The sequence below is a fragment of the Nesoenas mayeri genome (genome assembly GCF_963082525.1).
Source record: "Nesoenas mayeri genome assembly, chromosome: 12".
NCBI lineage: Eukaryota > Metazoa > Chordata > Aves > Columbiformes > Columbidae > Nesoenas > Nesoenas mayeri.
The window spans coordinates 1,981,170-1,996,632 of NC_137547.1; the positions used below are offsets into that span (position 1 = coordinate 1,981,170).

The window sequence follows — 15,463 nt, forward strand, 5'->3', positions numbered from 1 at the left end:
AGATCCAGGGATGGGGAGGAAATGGATGAGGGCTTCAGGTCAGCAAACACGCCAGTGCTGATGAACAGGGAGACCACAGCCAGGTGGGGGAGGCAGGTGGAAAAGGCTTTGTGCCATCCCCGCTCAGAGGGGATCCTCAGCACGGCCCTCAAGATTTGCACATAGGACACCACAATGAACACAAAACACCCAAATACTACTAATATACAGACCACAAGAAGCCCAAGTTCCCTGAGGTGGGAGTGTGAGCAGGAGAGCTTGAGGATCTGGGGGATTTCACAGAAGAACTGGCCCAGGGCATTGCCCTTGCACAGGGCTAGTGAAAATGTATTGGCCGTGTGCAGCAGATGGTTTGCAGATGGCAATGTAGCGGTTGTAGGACATGATGGTGAGAAGAGAATACTCTGCTGTTATAAAGAAGGCAAATGAAAAGAGCTGTGCAGGACATCCCAAGTATGAGATGGTCTTGGTGTCCCACAGTGAGTTTGCCATGGACTGAGGGACAATGGTGGAGATGGAGCCCAGGTCAAGGAGGGCGAGGTTGAGCAGGAAGAAGTACATGGGGGTGTGCAGGTGCTGGTCCCAGGCTATGGTGGTGATGATGAGGCCGTTGCCCAGGAGGGCAGCCAGGTAGATACCCAGGAAGAGCCAGAAGTGCAAGAGCTGCAGCTCCTGTGTGTCTGTGAATGGCAGGAGGACGAACTGGGTGATGGAGCTGCTGTTGGACATTTGCTGCCTGTGGGCATAAGGACCTGTGCAAGGAGGAAAGACAGTGACAAGTTAGGGGAAACAGGCTGTTTCTCATGGAAAACCCCCTCCCTGATGGAAGGATGTTTCAGCTCATTCTCTCTTTCTACCAAGTGAGAAAAACTGTTCATCATAGCTTAAAATACAGCTTGAGCATCAGGTTTCCATGAACAAACCTCTGGGGCAAGACCCCTTGAGTTGATATCAGAAGAAGAAGTGACCGACCCTCACACCCCAACCCCAGAGAGCAAGAGCAGCAGGGACGGGTGGAGAAACAGGGAAGGACTATGCAGTGCTACCAGAAAACAAAGCAAGGACAGAAAGGCAGACGGGCATGCTGTGGAACCTTCTCATTACCCGGCTGTGCTGCTGCCACTCACATAATGACATTGGAGAGCAAGTACTTTTAGCACCTTTTTTGAGTACCCCATTGCAGGAACCCTTCACCTGGAGGTCCAGCTGCTGAGGTGGAGACTCGTGAGCTGGACCCCATGGCTTTGGGGCAGAGGGTCTGCTGGGGAGGAGAGGAGACCAGGGGTTGCACTGGGAAATGTGTCTGCACTGCAGGGGATGGCAGAGGGGTCCTGAATCCCCTCCCCAGCATTTCAGGTCCATCTCCCTCTCCCTGCCCATGTCTGTGCTGCCTGCAGCTATGTGTCTGTCCCTGGGTCTGCTCCCTGTCAGTGTCACAGACCCCGTCCCACCCGCTGTGTGCTCAGCTCTGTCCTGCTCACACCTCCTGGCACTGCCCAGGGGCAGCTCTGTGTGTGCAGGGGCTCAGGAGCAGCTCAGACAAGTCCTATTGAGAGCTGTGGTCTCAGTGTCTTCTCCAAAGAGAGAAATAAATCCCCATCTCCCACTGCACACCCAAACAACCAAGAGTGGAAAACTGAAAGCACAGACAGCTTCCCTGGCAGCTGTTCCTGTATTGATGTCGTTGTTCAGAAGGACCCTCTGCCATGTCTGTGGGTATGATCTGGAGCTCTGAGCAGCCCTGACCCACACAGCCCCCTTCAGCCCCACAAGCTCCCTGCCTGCCCTGCCGGGGATCGCTCCTTCCCCCCACAGCTGCTGCCATGGGATCTCCCGGGCAGGCTGAGCGCTGACCCCGGCAGGCGGCAGAGTCCCTGCCCGGCACAGCCCTGGGGTGCAGGGACCCTGCTCTGCAGGACAGCCCTGGGCACCCCTGGATGCTCACCCGGCTTCACAGCTGTTCAACATGGCCTGACAAGAGCCCCGTCCTTACAGATCCCACAAGCTGTGCCTGCGCCAGTTTCAGGAGATGCCTCCAGGAGCTACAGCTGCACTGCCCTGCACCAGAGACTTACCATGGCAAGGGCTGCAAAGGTTTCTCCTCCAGTGAGCTCTCAGTCATCCTCCAGTCCTGACCACCTTTAATCTCTCTCTGCCTTGCTCGTCTCCTGAGATCCCCAGGTAGAGCCCTCAGCCCTGCTGCGTGTGCAGAGGAGCTGCTCCTGGGCAGAGCTGTCTCTCTGCAGCGCTGCCGCTGCCATGAGCTCCCTGTGTCCCAGGAGCCCAGCCCAGCTCAGCAGCACAGGAGCAGCCCAAGGCGCTTTAATGACCCCTCTGGTGGGTTTGGTGCTGAGTCCATGGACCTCAGACCCTGGAAGAAGGTGATGAAACCTCTCAAGAAGTGAGATGCAAACTCCAAAGTTTCTTGTTATGTTAATGGGTCCACTGAGGAACACTATGAGGAGCTGACCCCAGGGTCAGGTATAGAAAAAAATTGGAGACAGTGATGAAAGTTCAGGAAAAGCACAGTAAAGATGGCTCTGATGCTGAGTAAACCTGACTGTGTTTCAATAACCAAAGGGCCCAGTCCTGACCCCCAGCCCTGGGAAGGCAGATGCTGTCCGTCCCACGTTGCCCAGGGCCCTTCCTGGGACAGTGTGATGTGGGGCTGTGCAAGGCCAAGGGCAGGACTATGGTCCCACCCCTCCCAGGTTCCTGGCTGGGGACAAGGAGGGTGTTGGAGCTCATTGACAACATCTTCCTGACACGGGTGACTGAGGAGTCAGTGTGGTGAGGTGCCCTGTGGGACTTCACACTTACAAACCAGAAAGAGTTGGTCAGGATGGAACAGTCAGGGATGCGAAAGTGGAGCTGAGGCTCCTAGGAGATGATCACAGGCCAAGAGCAGGATTTCAGGAGAGCAGGATTTGGCCTGCTGAGGGACCTGCTTGGATCCCATGGGATATGACCTTAGTGTCTGCAGTGCTTTTCTCTCCCATCTCCTCCCTCCTCTCTCCCACCTGCTGTTGTGCAGTGTTTTTTACCCTTTCTCAAATACGATATGCCAGAGGTGCTGCCAGCATCACTGAGTGGCTCAGATTGGGCAAGGAGTGGGTCCATCTTGGAGCAGCTGAAATCGGCTGTGTCTGACATTGGTCAAACTCCTGTTGTCTTCTTAGAGAGGTGACAACTGTAGCACAGACACACTCACACCCAGTTCCAAGACTTTGACATGTAAGCCCAGTACAGGCTAACAGTGTATTGGCTGTTGCAAACTACTTGATCAGGGAGAAGAAATGGAAAAGATCTTCTGTCAGTAACCTGAAGAAGTCACCAATCAGTGAGTACGTACCTATAGGGAACTGTAATTGCCCTGACACTCACTGGCCTGGAAAAGCTGCAGCTGTCAACAGTCCAGAGGATCTCGGGCCAACTGCTTAACATGTCTGCCTGATGGGGCAACATGAGTGATGTTCACCTGGATCTGGAACTGGGAAACAAGGAAACCCTGGTGAGGAATGTGAACATCGGTGTCCACCTTGACTGTTGTGACCAGGAAGCAGTGGGGTCCCAGGCACCAGAGGGGAGGGAGGAAGGCCAGCAGCAGAGCACAGGCTGGTGGGGTACAGAGGAGAAGACATTGACATACTGGGGGATGGTGGGCAAAGGGTGACATGGAAGTAGATCTGAAGGGTGAAGGAACTCAGGAAATCTGATAATCCTTACAGGACAGGCTGCTCCAAGCACAAGAATGATCTCTCCAAGGACACATGAAAAGAAGCATTTATCTCATGAGGCTGCTCCTCTGAACTGAGGGACCTCCAGGGCAAAAGGCAGCACACAGGAGGTGGGAGCAGGGGAAGCTGCAAAGGAGGAATTTAGAAACCTTGTCCATGGATGTGGGGATGATGACAAAGCTGCCCTGGACTTGATACCTGCACGGGAAGGGCAGCAAGATGAGCTGACAGAGCTTCACTTGCAGTAAGAGAATAGACAGGGTAATCATGGGCCTGCTACTGAACTTCATAAGAGTAGAATCAGACGGGACTGAGGTTCTTCATGGCTTCTTTGCCTCCATCTTCACCAGCAAGGTCTCCTGGGACTTTGTTCCTGAAGGCAGGAGTCTGGAGAACACCCAGCAGTGGATGGGGCTCAAGTCAGGGGTGACCTGAGCAAACTCAGACACCGTTACAGAACAGGAGATGGGTCACTTGACCAGCTCCCTGAACACAAGTATCACTGTGCTGTGGCACCTGAGATTGCCAGGAACACCCACCTCTTGGTCCAGAGGAGTGTGACTCGTCTTGAGGTGTCCTGGCCTGTCTCCTCACTCACATGGTGATTTACGTACCCACTTTTCTGACATATTCAGTCTTTATCAGGAGGTGCAACACATCAATATGGACTGGAGGATGCTGATGCCACCTGTTCTGGAAAGGGAGGGAAGGGCGAGCAGGGAAGGAAATAGAAGAAATTTGGCTTTATTGCTATTTGTTATGAAAATGTTCTGTGTTTGGCTATTCCTAAAATCTCTCTAATCATCCACACCAGACTTGAAGCCTTTAGGAAAACGATGCACAGAGCCTTGGCATTTAAGAGCATTTTGTATGTCAATGAGCCCTCTGCTGCCATGAGCCTGAACTGCAGATACTGAAACAATGAACAAACCTCCAATGAAGCAAAAGGCAGAAGCAAACCCCAAGTTTCTGCCATGTGAGCCCTTGATGCTTGTTCATCACCAGAATGGCTGAGCCCTGACCCCTGGGACCTGGTAGATTTTTCTCCAATGTTTTTCAAGGCTTTTCCTGTGGTCAGTGTGAGTGTTTTGTGTTTTGGGGGTGGGTTTTATGTCAAGTGCTGTTGCTTTAACCACAAGACTCTGGTTTTCTGTGGAGTTGGAAATGCCCGTGAATTCCTCACAACTCATCCAGCTTCTTTCATACACCTGGCAATGGTCACCAATCACCTCAATGTCCCAGTCCAACACTTGCTTGAATCCTCTATGTGGATCTATATGCATCACTGCAGGAGGTTCATGGATCCACCAGGCTCATGGATGATTCCTGAGGACCATCCAAGTGTGGGCAGTGTAAGAGAGGAGCAGAGCAGGGTCAGCTAATGGGCCATGACTGAGCACAGCCACCCCAGTAGCAGCCGTTCCCCATCTCCCAGGCACAGCCATGCCCACAGCATGCAAATGGCACTGCCATACATGATTAGCCCAAGAGAGGCCTTTCTTCCTTCCATATTCCCAGTAAAATCTTCCTCCTGTTCCTCCTCCACCTGCAGACATCAACTGCTTTACATTTCTGGGCTCAGAAATGGCTGGAAGGGTTCACTGAAGCCATCAGCCACCTCATTGCTTCTCCTTGACATGCCCTGACCCTCTCCCACACCTACAATGGCCAATCACGGCTGCTCAGGCCTCCTGCTCTTCAGAAGAGGCCTCGAGCTTCTTGGTTCTTCCTGGTTCTTATTATGAACTTCCTCGCTCTCTCCAGAGTTCACGGTGAGCTTTCTTGTCTATAACAGCCCCTTTATGACCATGTCTCACTAAATGGTTGTGTTTGTATGATCATTTGTGCAGAAAGGGCAGTCACAGGACAGCACCCAATATGTCAAAACTGATGCCCAGTGAAATGTCGTAAACCCCCGATGAGTTCCCCCTGTGTCTGTGTCTCTCCTGGAAGGAGTCTGTCCCGAGAAGGGGATCCAGCTCCTGCCACTCTCTGCAGAGGCACATGAGCAGTGTCCATCACCTGGGGACACAAAGGGTGACGTTTGCCAGACCACCCTTCATCTGAACCACTCTAGATGTGTGCTTGTGGATGGGGTATGGAGCCTTATAGTGCAAATACCTATTTAATTGTCATTGCCAGAGGGGCTACTACGGATGCAGAGTACTATTTTACAGTTATTTAAATATAAGCATATACGACTGACATTCCTAGACATATTACACAAACACTGGAAGGATTATTCATGCCTTTAACATGATTATCCTCAGAAGGCCACCAGCTTTGCATCTCAGGAAATGGGATCCGGAGTTCAAGGGCAGGATGGTTTGGGCTCTGTGCTGGGATCTGGAAACTGAAACGTGCTCCCATCTCCCAGCCCCCTGCCCTCCTCAGTGAGGGTGTGAGACATTCTGCCAGCAAGGGCTGAACTCACAGTCATGACCAGTATCTTATGTCCAACTGCAGCCAGTGGTGTCCTGCCACCTCAGGATTGGAGCTTCCATTGCGGGAGGTGTTTAAAAGACGTGGAGATGTGGCGCTATGGGACATGGTTTAGTGGTGGACTTGGCAGTGTTAGATTTACGGTTAGGCTCCATGTTCTTAATGGTCTTTTCCAGCCTCAATAATTCCATGATTCTCTGATTCTGTGATTTGGGGTGAAACCATTTAAATCCCATCACCTCCAGGTTCCCTCAGAGGCTGCTGTTGTGTGGCACAACAGTCCTGACTCTCCAGGCAGGTTGGGCACTGGTTTGGTGCCTGCATTGGCAGTTTTCCCCTTCCTGGGGTAAAAGGCTGTTGAGTAGAGACAGTTGTAGAGATTTGGGTCACAGGGGCTTGCAGCAATCCTGTCAAACTCTGAGCAGGATGAGCTTTGGAGCCAGGAAAAATGGAGATGCTCTGAAGGATGTTTTGGAACAGTGGTGCTGTCACTAGTAACAGTAACAGGGAACTCCTTATTCTCACTGATGGTCATGATAAATTAAGCTCTTTGATTTCATTTCTTACAGTCATTCTTACTTTTTCAAACATCTACTACACCTCAGCAGTTGTGTCTTGAAAGAAGCTCTTAGAACAATGCTTTTTCTCTTGCTTCTTCTTTGTTTTAATCATTTAAAGAGTACACTTCTTGGACAGAATTACCCCCAAATTGTGTTTCTTTCATTATTTTTCTGCCTTTTAATTATTTGTTATGTGGTGTGATGTGGAGGTTGCATAGGAGAATAGTTTCTTTCTCAGACAAAGGTGGCCAAGGTACAGATCCCAGGTCAGTGCAAAGGCACAAAGGAAGCCAGAATCTTTATGTGTGTGCACTGACACACACTGTCACCTGCATTTCCAGTCTCTGCAGTCCCAACAGTGCAGCAGAATCTGGAGTTCTGAGCTCCCTCATCTGCCCTGCGTGACACGTGTAAAATGGAACTACCCCAGTCCAATGGCTGGTTTTGATTCTCTTCACAGCCTGAAGCACCACATGGGTCAGGAGACAAGCCAGGATACACAACAAGGACTCACATACCCTTCACGTGTATTTTAGGTGTTTCCTGGCATCTCAGCAGACATGTCACACTGATATCTGGGGTCAAGGAGCTGGTCATTTCTGTAACGGTGGCTTTGCTGCCTGGCTGGTGTGCAGACTCTGTACATTGGATGCTGACACCTCTTGAACAACCTGCTCTGAAAGGACGAACAAGGTGGTGTGTTCCTTCTGCAAGGGTACTAGGAGAGCAATAAAGACCCTGGGTTGGAACAAGTGAAAAGAGATGCAAAAGTTGTGGTCAGGGCTGTTTGGGGGCACTTGTAAAGCAGCCCTGCACCTCATGTGAATTATTCCTGTGGTCAGAGAGAACCTGAGAGCTTTGTCTGAATTGAAAACATGAGGGGGATGAAAGGACAGCATTATTCAGGTTTAAAGGGAGTTTGGAAGGTGTCTTGACCAACCTCCTCCTCAAAGCAGCATTAGACCAGATAACTCAGTGCTTTATCCTACCTTGGATACAAAAATATTGCAGGAAATGATGTTGGATTCCTTGCTGACTTCCAGGTAACAGACCACCACTGCTCTGGCCACGTCCACAACCCTGTCCTTTCCTCACAGAAAGGAAAGAGGATGAACAGGCACAACCTGCCCTGGGCAAACCCCATCACCTTCTCTTCCAGACACCCAGAAATGGGGTCCCAGTGGACATGCTCTGGGGCACAGCCCTTAGTTCCCCTGCTCACCCATGGGCCATTTTGAAAAGTGCACACACTGTGTGAGAGCTGCCAGTGGTCAGGGAGTCCCCCCAGTCTCCATGAGCTTTCCAAGATGTTGGAGAGTGGCCTCACTGTGACATGGTCCTGCTGTCCCAGCTCCTGGGATGCTGCCCCTGCTGTCCCATAGACTGGAGAGGACTGTGTTAGTTGCAGTGACCCCTGACTTGATCCTCATCCACTGCTGGTTGTTCTGACTCCAGTCACAGAGGCCTGGGAGATCTTGCTGGACAAGGGGGACAACAAGAGGACATAGGGTTTCTCACCTCTTTCTTTTATTAAGTGCAGCAGTGGCCAGACAATGAGTTTGTTTCTCCTTTAACTGTTCCTGCAGTAGTAACAGCTCATTATGGGAAGCTGAATTGCCTTACAGGTCTAGACTGAGCTTTGATCTGGGCTGTTGCTGTGCTTGGAGGCTGCTGTCCTTGAGACCAGATGAACTCACTCCTGCCACCCTGCCTGGCAGTTCATTGCATCCGTGTCACAGCTCTGTCTGCAGCACTGACAGCTCCAGCTCCCCAGTCAGGTACCTGGCTGAGGACATGGCCTCACATCTGGGCTGAGCCACCCCAGCTGTGGCACCAGCCCAGCTCTGACCTGCACAAGAAACCTGGCACCAAGTGTCCAAGAGCCCATGTGTGCAAAGGCTTTAAATCAGAGCACAGACATGACATAGACAAATATTGATGAATGTCTCTCTAGACCTTGGAGTATAAAACCAGAATAGAATGCCTGAACTCATTCAACCGAAGATATTCCTTCTTCAGCTTGGAGAAATTAGATCCTTTGGTGTAACCTTCGTGGTGTCCTGTCTAATGATGGGACAAGAAGAGATGATTTTCATACTAATTCATTTAATAAAAAGAACACAATGATGTGTCTCTTCAGAGGAGAGAGAATCAACATCACTGATTACTTCAGGTTTTTTGAAAGGATGTGCCCCTGGAGTCCCAGGGACACCTGGAGGAGCCCAGAGGGGACAGAGAAAGGGACATCATGGGCTGCTCCTGTGCTGCTGAGCTGGGCTGGGCTCCTGGGACACAGGGAGCTCATGGCAGCAGCAGCGCTGCAGAGAGACAGCTCTGCCCAGGAGCAGCTCCTCTGCACATGCAGCAGGGCTGAGGGCTCTGCCTACAGCACTGAGGGCACAGGAGCCAGGCACAGAGAGGGAATCGCAGTCTGGGCTGGGAGGATGCTGAGAGGTCACTGGAAATGAAATCCTCTCAGATATGAAGCCTGTGGCTGCAGGGCATTGCATCTGCAAATCATGGTAGGATCTCAGAAAGCTGTCACATTGCAGAGCCTGCGAGAGATGTAAGTACAGCTCTCAGAGGTTCTCTGATCATAGGAGAGGATGTGCTGCAGAGCAGGATTTGCCTTCTGCACTGTCAGTGACAAGACGTGAATGCTGCGTTCTCCCCAGGGTGGCTGTGGGGTGTAAATGTCAATGTGCAGGCAGGGGTGCCCAGGGCTGTCCTGCAGAGCAGGGTCCCTGCACCCTAGGGCTGTGCCGGGCAGGGACTCTGCTGCCTGCCAGGGTCAGCGCTCAGCCTGCCCAGGAGATCCCAGCAACACTGAGGGGAGAAGCTGTGGGGTGAAGGATTGACCCCCGGCAGGGCAGGGTCCTTCTGTTGCTGGGTTCTCCATGGGTCGGGGCTGCTCACAGCTCCAGCTCATTCCAGAATATTGACAAGAGGAGGTGTAAAGGAGAAGAAGACAAAGAGTACTACAAAGATAAGGAACCTCCCTGAGTCTGTGTTTTCAGTCTCCTACTCTGGGGAATGGGTGGTGATTAAGGCTGTTCTTAATTTTAAAGAAATACTTGAGACACATGAACTGCAGTAGGTCTTCAAGAGAATCCTGGCATGCCTTGCCTCTCCTCTGCCCATGCAGAACCAGCATCACCTTTGCTGGACACCTTACACTTAGTCTGACCTGTCCTGTTTTCCAGCCTGCAGACAGGAAGATGCCCCCAGGCAGTGCCTATGAACAGGAAGGATCTGTAGGGCCAGGGGGAGGGCACAGAGGGTGGGATGGTCTGTGAGCACTGACAGGGAACAGACATGGACAGGGAAACACCTCCCGGGGGAGAATCTCCAGGCAGCAGGAAAATGATCAGAAATGAGAGGAAATCAAACTCGGAGTTGTTATGGGAGGAAGAAGAGAGAAAAGTCCCTGTGACCCCCTGCAGGTCAGATCCCTCCTGTGAGCAGCCCTCTGGCCTCCTGTCCCACCCAGCAAAGCCTCTGCCCTCAGGGCCGAGGGCTCCAAGGCACGAAGCAGCTCCTGTGCAGCCAGAGCTCCAGTTCCTCTGCAGAGCACAGGGGCTGAGAGCAGCTGCCCGGCAGTGTTGGTGTCTGGGAGGTGGCTGCACAGCTGGGGAAGCGTGACGCTGTCTGAGTGCCTGGCTGCCCCTGCCCTGGCCTCTCTCACACCCACCCTCACCGCATTTTCCTTCTTGCTCCCCTGCTCTGGGTCACTGCTGTTGGGATCTTGTTCTTGCTGTCAGGCTCTCTGGGGATGGCAGTTTCAGCTGCAGAGACACAGCCTGATCTTGTGGGTCCTTTCCTGCAGGTGTGTCCATGGGCACACGTGTCCCAGCTTTGCTCTGACCTGTGGGCTGTGGGCAATGCAGTCTGTGGGGCTGGGGAATGAGCTGTGTGTGTCCTGGGCTAAACTTGGGGTGCTGAGACCTTAGGAAAGGGTGAGACCTGTCATGGTCTGAGGAGGATCCCTCTGCTCTCAGCAGTGCCTGGTGGCTTTTCAGGGTAACATGGGAGTGCGATCAGCCTCCATCTCAGAAGGGTGCCAGCCCAGGGCAGCTGGAGCAGGACAGAGGGACAGAGCAGCTACCCTCACTCTGCACTGACCCACAGGCACCCCCTGGTCTTGCAGGACTCGCTCTGTTCTCCCTGAGTGCAGCAGAAATGCTGAGGGTTTCTGACACCCAACAACACTCCCCAGGGTAGGAGGGCAGAAGGAGCTGTAGAAACACCAAACCTCTCAAACTCAGTTTCTCAGGCCTGGGGGTACAGATGCTGACAGTCCCTTCGGCACCAGGAGCGGTTTCAGCTGACAAAGCTGAACCCCAGGACTGGCCCCTGCCCACCCCATCACACAGGATCAGGCTGACTCCTCAGGAGCCCCTGGGCAGAGACCCTGCTCTTCATTGCACACTCATCAAGCACCGACGAGGGCTCAGCCAGGACATTCTCCTGAAAAAAATAATGAGTCTCTTTGTGTGAGTGGGGTGGGAGAGACTTTGGGAAATGGCTTTGGTTGTTCCCATAGAAGGCTCGATCTAAACCTTTTCCTCCTTGCACAGGTCCTCATGCCCACAGGCAGCAAATGACCACAGCAGCTCCATCACCCATTTCCTCCTCCTGCCATTCGCAGACACACGGGAGCTGCAGCTCTTGCACTTCTGGCTCTTCCTGGGCATCTACCTGGCTGCCCTCCTGGGCAACGGCCTCATCATCACCACCATAGCCTGGGACCAGCACCTCCACATCCCCATGTACTTCTTCCTGCTCAACCTCGCCCTCCTTGACCTGGGCTCCATCTCCACCGTTGTCCCCAAGTCTATGGCCAATTCTGTGTGGGACAGTAGGACCATCTCCTTTTTGGGATGTGCTGCACAAGTCTTTATGTTTTTCTTTTTCATTTCAACAGAGTATTTTCTTCTCATCATCATGTCGTACGACCGCTACGTTGCCATCTGCAAACCCCTGCACTATGGGACCCTCCTGGGCAGCAGAGCTTGTGTCCACATGGCAGCAGCTGCCTGGGCCACTGGGTTTCTCCATGCTCTGCTGCACACGGCCAATACATTTTCACTACCCCTGTGCAAGGGCAATGCCCTGGGTCAGTTCTTCTGTGAAATCCCCCAGATCCTCAAGCTCTCCTGCTCACACTCCTACCTCAGGGAACTTGGGTTGCTTGTGGCTAGTAGCATTTCTGTGTTTTGGGTTTATTGTGGTGTCCTATGGGCAGATCTTCAGGGCCGTGCTGAGGATCCCCTCTGAGCGGGGATGGCACAAAGCCTTTTCTACCTGCCTCCCTCACCTGGCCGTGGTCTCTCTGTTCATCAGCACTGGCATGTTTGCCCACCTAAAGCCCCCCTCCATTTCCTCCTCATCCCTGGACCTGGTGCTATCTGTTCTGTACTCAGTGGTGCTTCCAGCAGTGAACCCCCTCATCTACAGCATGAGGAACCAGGAGCTCAAGGATGCCCTCTGGAAACTCATATCTTACAGTTTCCTGAAGCAATAAACTGCCCATCTCCTTCTACTTAAAATTTTAATGTAACTAATTGCAACTGCCAGGGAGCAGCAGTGCTTGTTCTTCCAGAGCTGTTCTGGTTCCACTCCACACTCTCCTTCTCATCCCTGGTGTTGGTGCAAGGCCTGAGTGCTCTGGCAGCTTGGTCACCGTCCTGCTGTGTGTCAGTGCTGTGGGTTCAGGCAGGGACAGGCAATGGGCACTGCTGTGACAGAGTTGGCCTCACAACAGCCTTTCCAGATAGAAAGATATAAAATCTCCAAACTAAACGGCCTGAAGGCTTATGTCTTCTTCCAAAGATTCTCTCAAGACCATGCCCATGAAAGTGGCAACTAATGCAAACACCAGTGTACAGCTGAACAGTGTGTGTGTGCAGGGCTGGCACACAGCAGTGTCCTCTCACAGCCAGGCTCCTGCCAGAGACCTGCAGGACCAGCAGAGCAGGGCTGGGCTGTGCCTCTGTGCACTGGACACCCCGTGGAAGGAGCCTCAGGTCAACCACCATGGACTGGCCTCTCAAACCACCATTTCCAGCACTGGCTTCTCACCCGCAGAGGCTGTTTTCTCTCCATGGATGGACACTCAATGAATAGTTCAGCAGTCCATGTTTGCCTTGTACAGATGATATGTGAGCACGCACATCATGTACATGAGGTGACGTGAACCTGAGTGAGCACAAACACCATCAACTCTTCCTTTCCATTCCGTGAAGGCCTGTGGGACAGGCAATGTCTTGAGGTCACTTCATATTGGGAGGAACAACCTATGGGAAATCACCTGAATGCAGCACTGGGTTGTGCTTCCTTGAACTGAGCTCCCTGTGTCCATTCCTCATGATGTGGGACATCTCAGATGAGTGCAGAGCAGGTGACACACCACAGGGCCGAGGTGTCTCCTGTCCTTTGGGAGTGGCAACAGGAGGCCAGAGGGACACTGTGACTCCTGCCTCTGTGTGTAATAGGGACAGACTCTGTCTCTGAGCATCCCTGGGTGAACAAGGAGTCCTGAGACCAACTCAGATATGGACGCCTGACAGAACCCTGATATTTCTGTGTGTGACTCCATAAACAAACCCCACTGGATCAGTGAGATTCGTCTCAGCTGCCTTGAAAAGGATCACTGCAAGTGCTCCAGTCTGCTCTATCACCCTTTCTTGTGATTCCAGGTTGTGCTCTCCTGAGTGTCAAGGAAACCAGAATGGCTCTGGGGTCCTTAGAAATCTCAGACCTCAAACCCATCTTCAAGAAGAGCAGGAATAGGAATGGGAAGAATAACAGGCTGGCCACCCTTCCTCCCTCCCTGGGAAGAGGATGGGACAAGCCTCCTGCAGCCATTTCCAGGAATGTGAAGGACAAGCGAGGGATTGCTGAACCCAAATGGACAGGGGAAAGAAAGGCATGTTGTGTACAGGGCATTTGCAAGGCTCAGCCATGGTCTCCTTCTGGCCAGAGTGGTGCTGATGGGGCTCAAGAAGTGGATGCTGGGTGGGAAGTTGGCTGAACCATCAAGCCCAAATATCACCAGTGGTACAAAGTCACAGTATCACAGTATGTTTGGGATTGGAAGGGACCTCAAAAGATCATCTAGTCCAATCCCCCTGCTGGAGCAGGAACACCCAGGTGAGGTCGCACAGGAACATGTCCAGGTGGGTCTTGATTGTCTCCAGAGAAGGAGACTCCAGAACCTCCCTGGGCAGCCTGTTCCAGTGTCTGTCACCCTTACTGAGAAGAAGTTTTTTCTCAAATTTAAGTGGAACCTCTTGTGTTCCAGCTTGATCCCATTACCCCTTGTCCTATCATTGTTTGCCACCGAGAAGAGCCTGGCTCCATCCTCGTGGCACTCACCCTTTATATATTTGTGAGCATTAACAAGGTCACCCTTCAGTCTCCTCTTCTCCAAACTAAAGAGCCCCAGCTCCCTCAGCCTTTCCTCATAAGGGAGGTGCTCCACTCCCTTAATAATCTTTGTTGCCCTGCGCTGGACTCTCTCCAGCAGTTCCCTGTCCTGCTGTAACTGAGGGGCCCAGAACTGGACACAATATTCTAGATGGGGTCCACCAGGCCGGAGTAGAGGGGAAGGAGGACCTCTCTCGATCTACTGACCACCCCCCTTCTAATACACCCCAGGATGCCATTGGCCTTCCTGGCCACAAGGGCCCAGTGCTGGCTCATGGTCATCCTGTTGTCCACCAGGACCCCCAGGTCCCTTTCCCCTACGCTGCTCTCTAATATGTAATTTCCCAACCTATACTGGAACCTGGGGTTGTTCCTGCCCAGATGCAGGACTCTGCACTTGCCCTTGTTAAATTTCATCAGGTTATTTCCCACCCAGCTCTCCAGCCTGTCCAGGTCTTGCTGGATGACAGCACAGCCTCTGGCATGTCAGCTGCTCCTCCCAGCTTAGTGTCATCAGCAAACTTGCTGATAGTCACTCTATTCCCTCATCTAAATCGTTAATGAATATATTGAATAATATTGGCCCCAGTGCTGCCCCCTGAGGAACTGCACTAGATACTGGCCTCCAACTGGACTCCGCACCATTGACTACCACTCTCTGGCTTCTCTCCTTAAGCCAGTTTGCAACCCACCTCACTACTCTATTGTCCAGACCACCCCTCCTCAACTCAGCTGTGAGGATGCTGTGGAGACTGTGTCAAAGCCTTTACTGAAGTCAAGGTGACCACATCCACCGCTCTGCCATCATCCATCCACCTTGTTACATTCTCATAATAGGCTATGAGGTTGGTCAAGCATGACTTCCCCTTGGTGAAGCCATGCTGACTGCCCCTAATGACCCTCTTATCCTTGATATGCCTTGAGATGGCACCAAGGATAAGCTGTTCCATTGCTTTCCCAGGGACATCAGTCATCAGATGTCATCAGAAAAGCAAGGTTGGTCTCTTCTCTACCCAACAGCTGCAGGCATTGCATGGACAAGCAGCACATCACACAGGGATCTTCACTCAGTCTCTTGATGATACAATCAACCAAAAGACCAAATACTTTCACAATATGCCTGGATACATCTAGTTTTCAAGGACAGCATCCTCCAGGCACAGCAATGGTTCAGATCAGAACACAATTAAAACTCCAAAAGGAATTGAAGGTCATCAAGATAAGCTGTTTCTAATTCAGAAACAGCTAAAGGAGAATCCTAAATACTGGGAGACTACTACTGAATTTAGTAAGATA

At 52.1% G+C, this 15,463-nt stretch overlaps 1 pseudogene across 1 annotated transcript; it reads left to right on the forward strand.

The window, feature by feature from the left end:
* The first annotated feature begins 3,463 nt into the window (after nucleotides 1–3,463).
* On the forward strand, nucleotides 3,464–12,263 carry LOC308044972 (olfactory receptor 14A16-like; annotated as a pseudogene). Its single transcript has 2 exons — nucleotides 3,464–3,511; nucleotides 11,333–12,263. The product of its transcript is annotated as an olfactory receptor 14A16-like (transcript).
* Nucleotides 12,264–15,463: the final 3,200 nt, after the last annotated feature.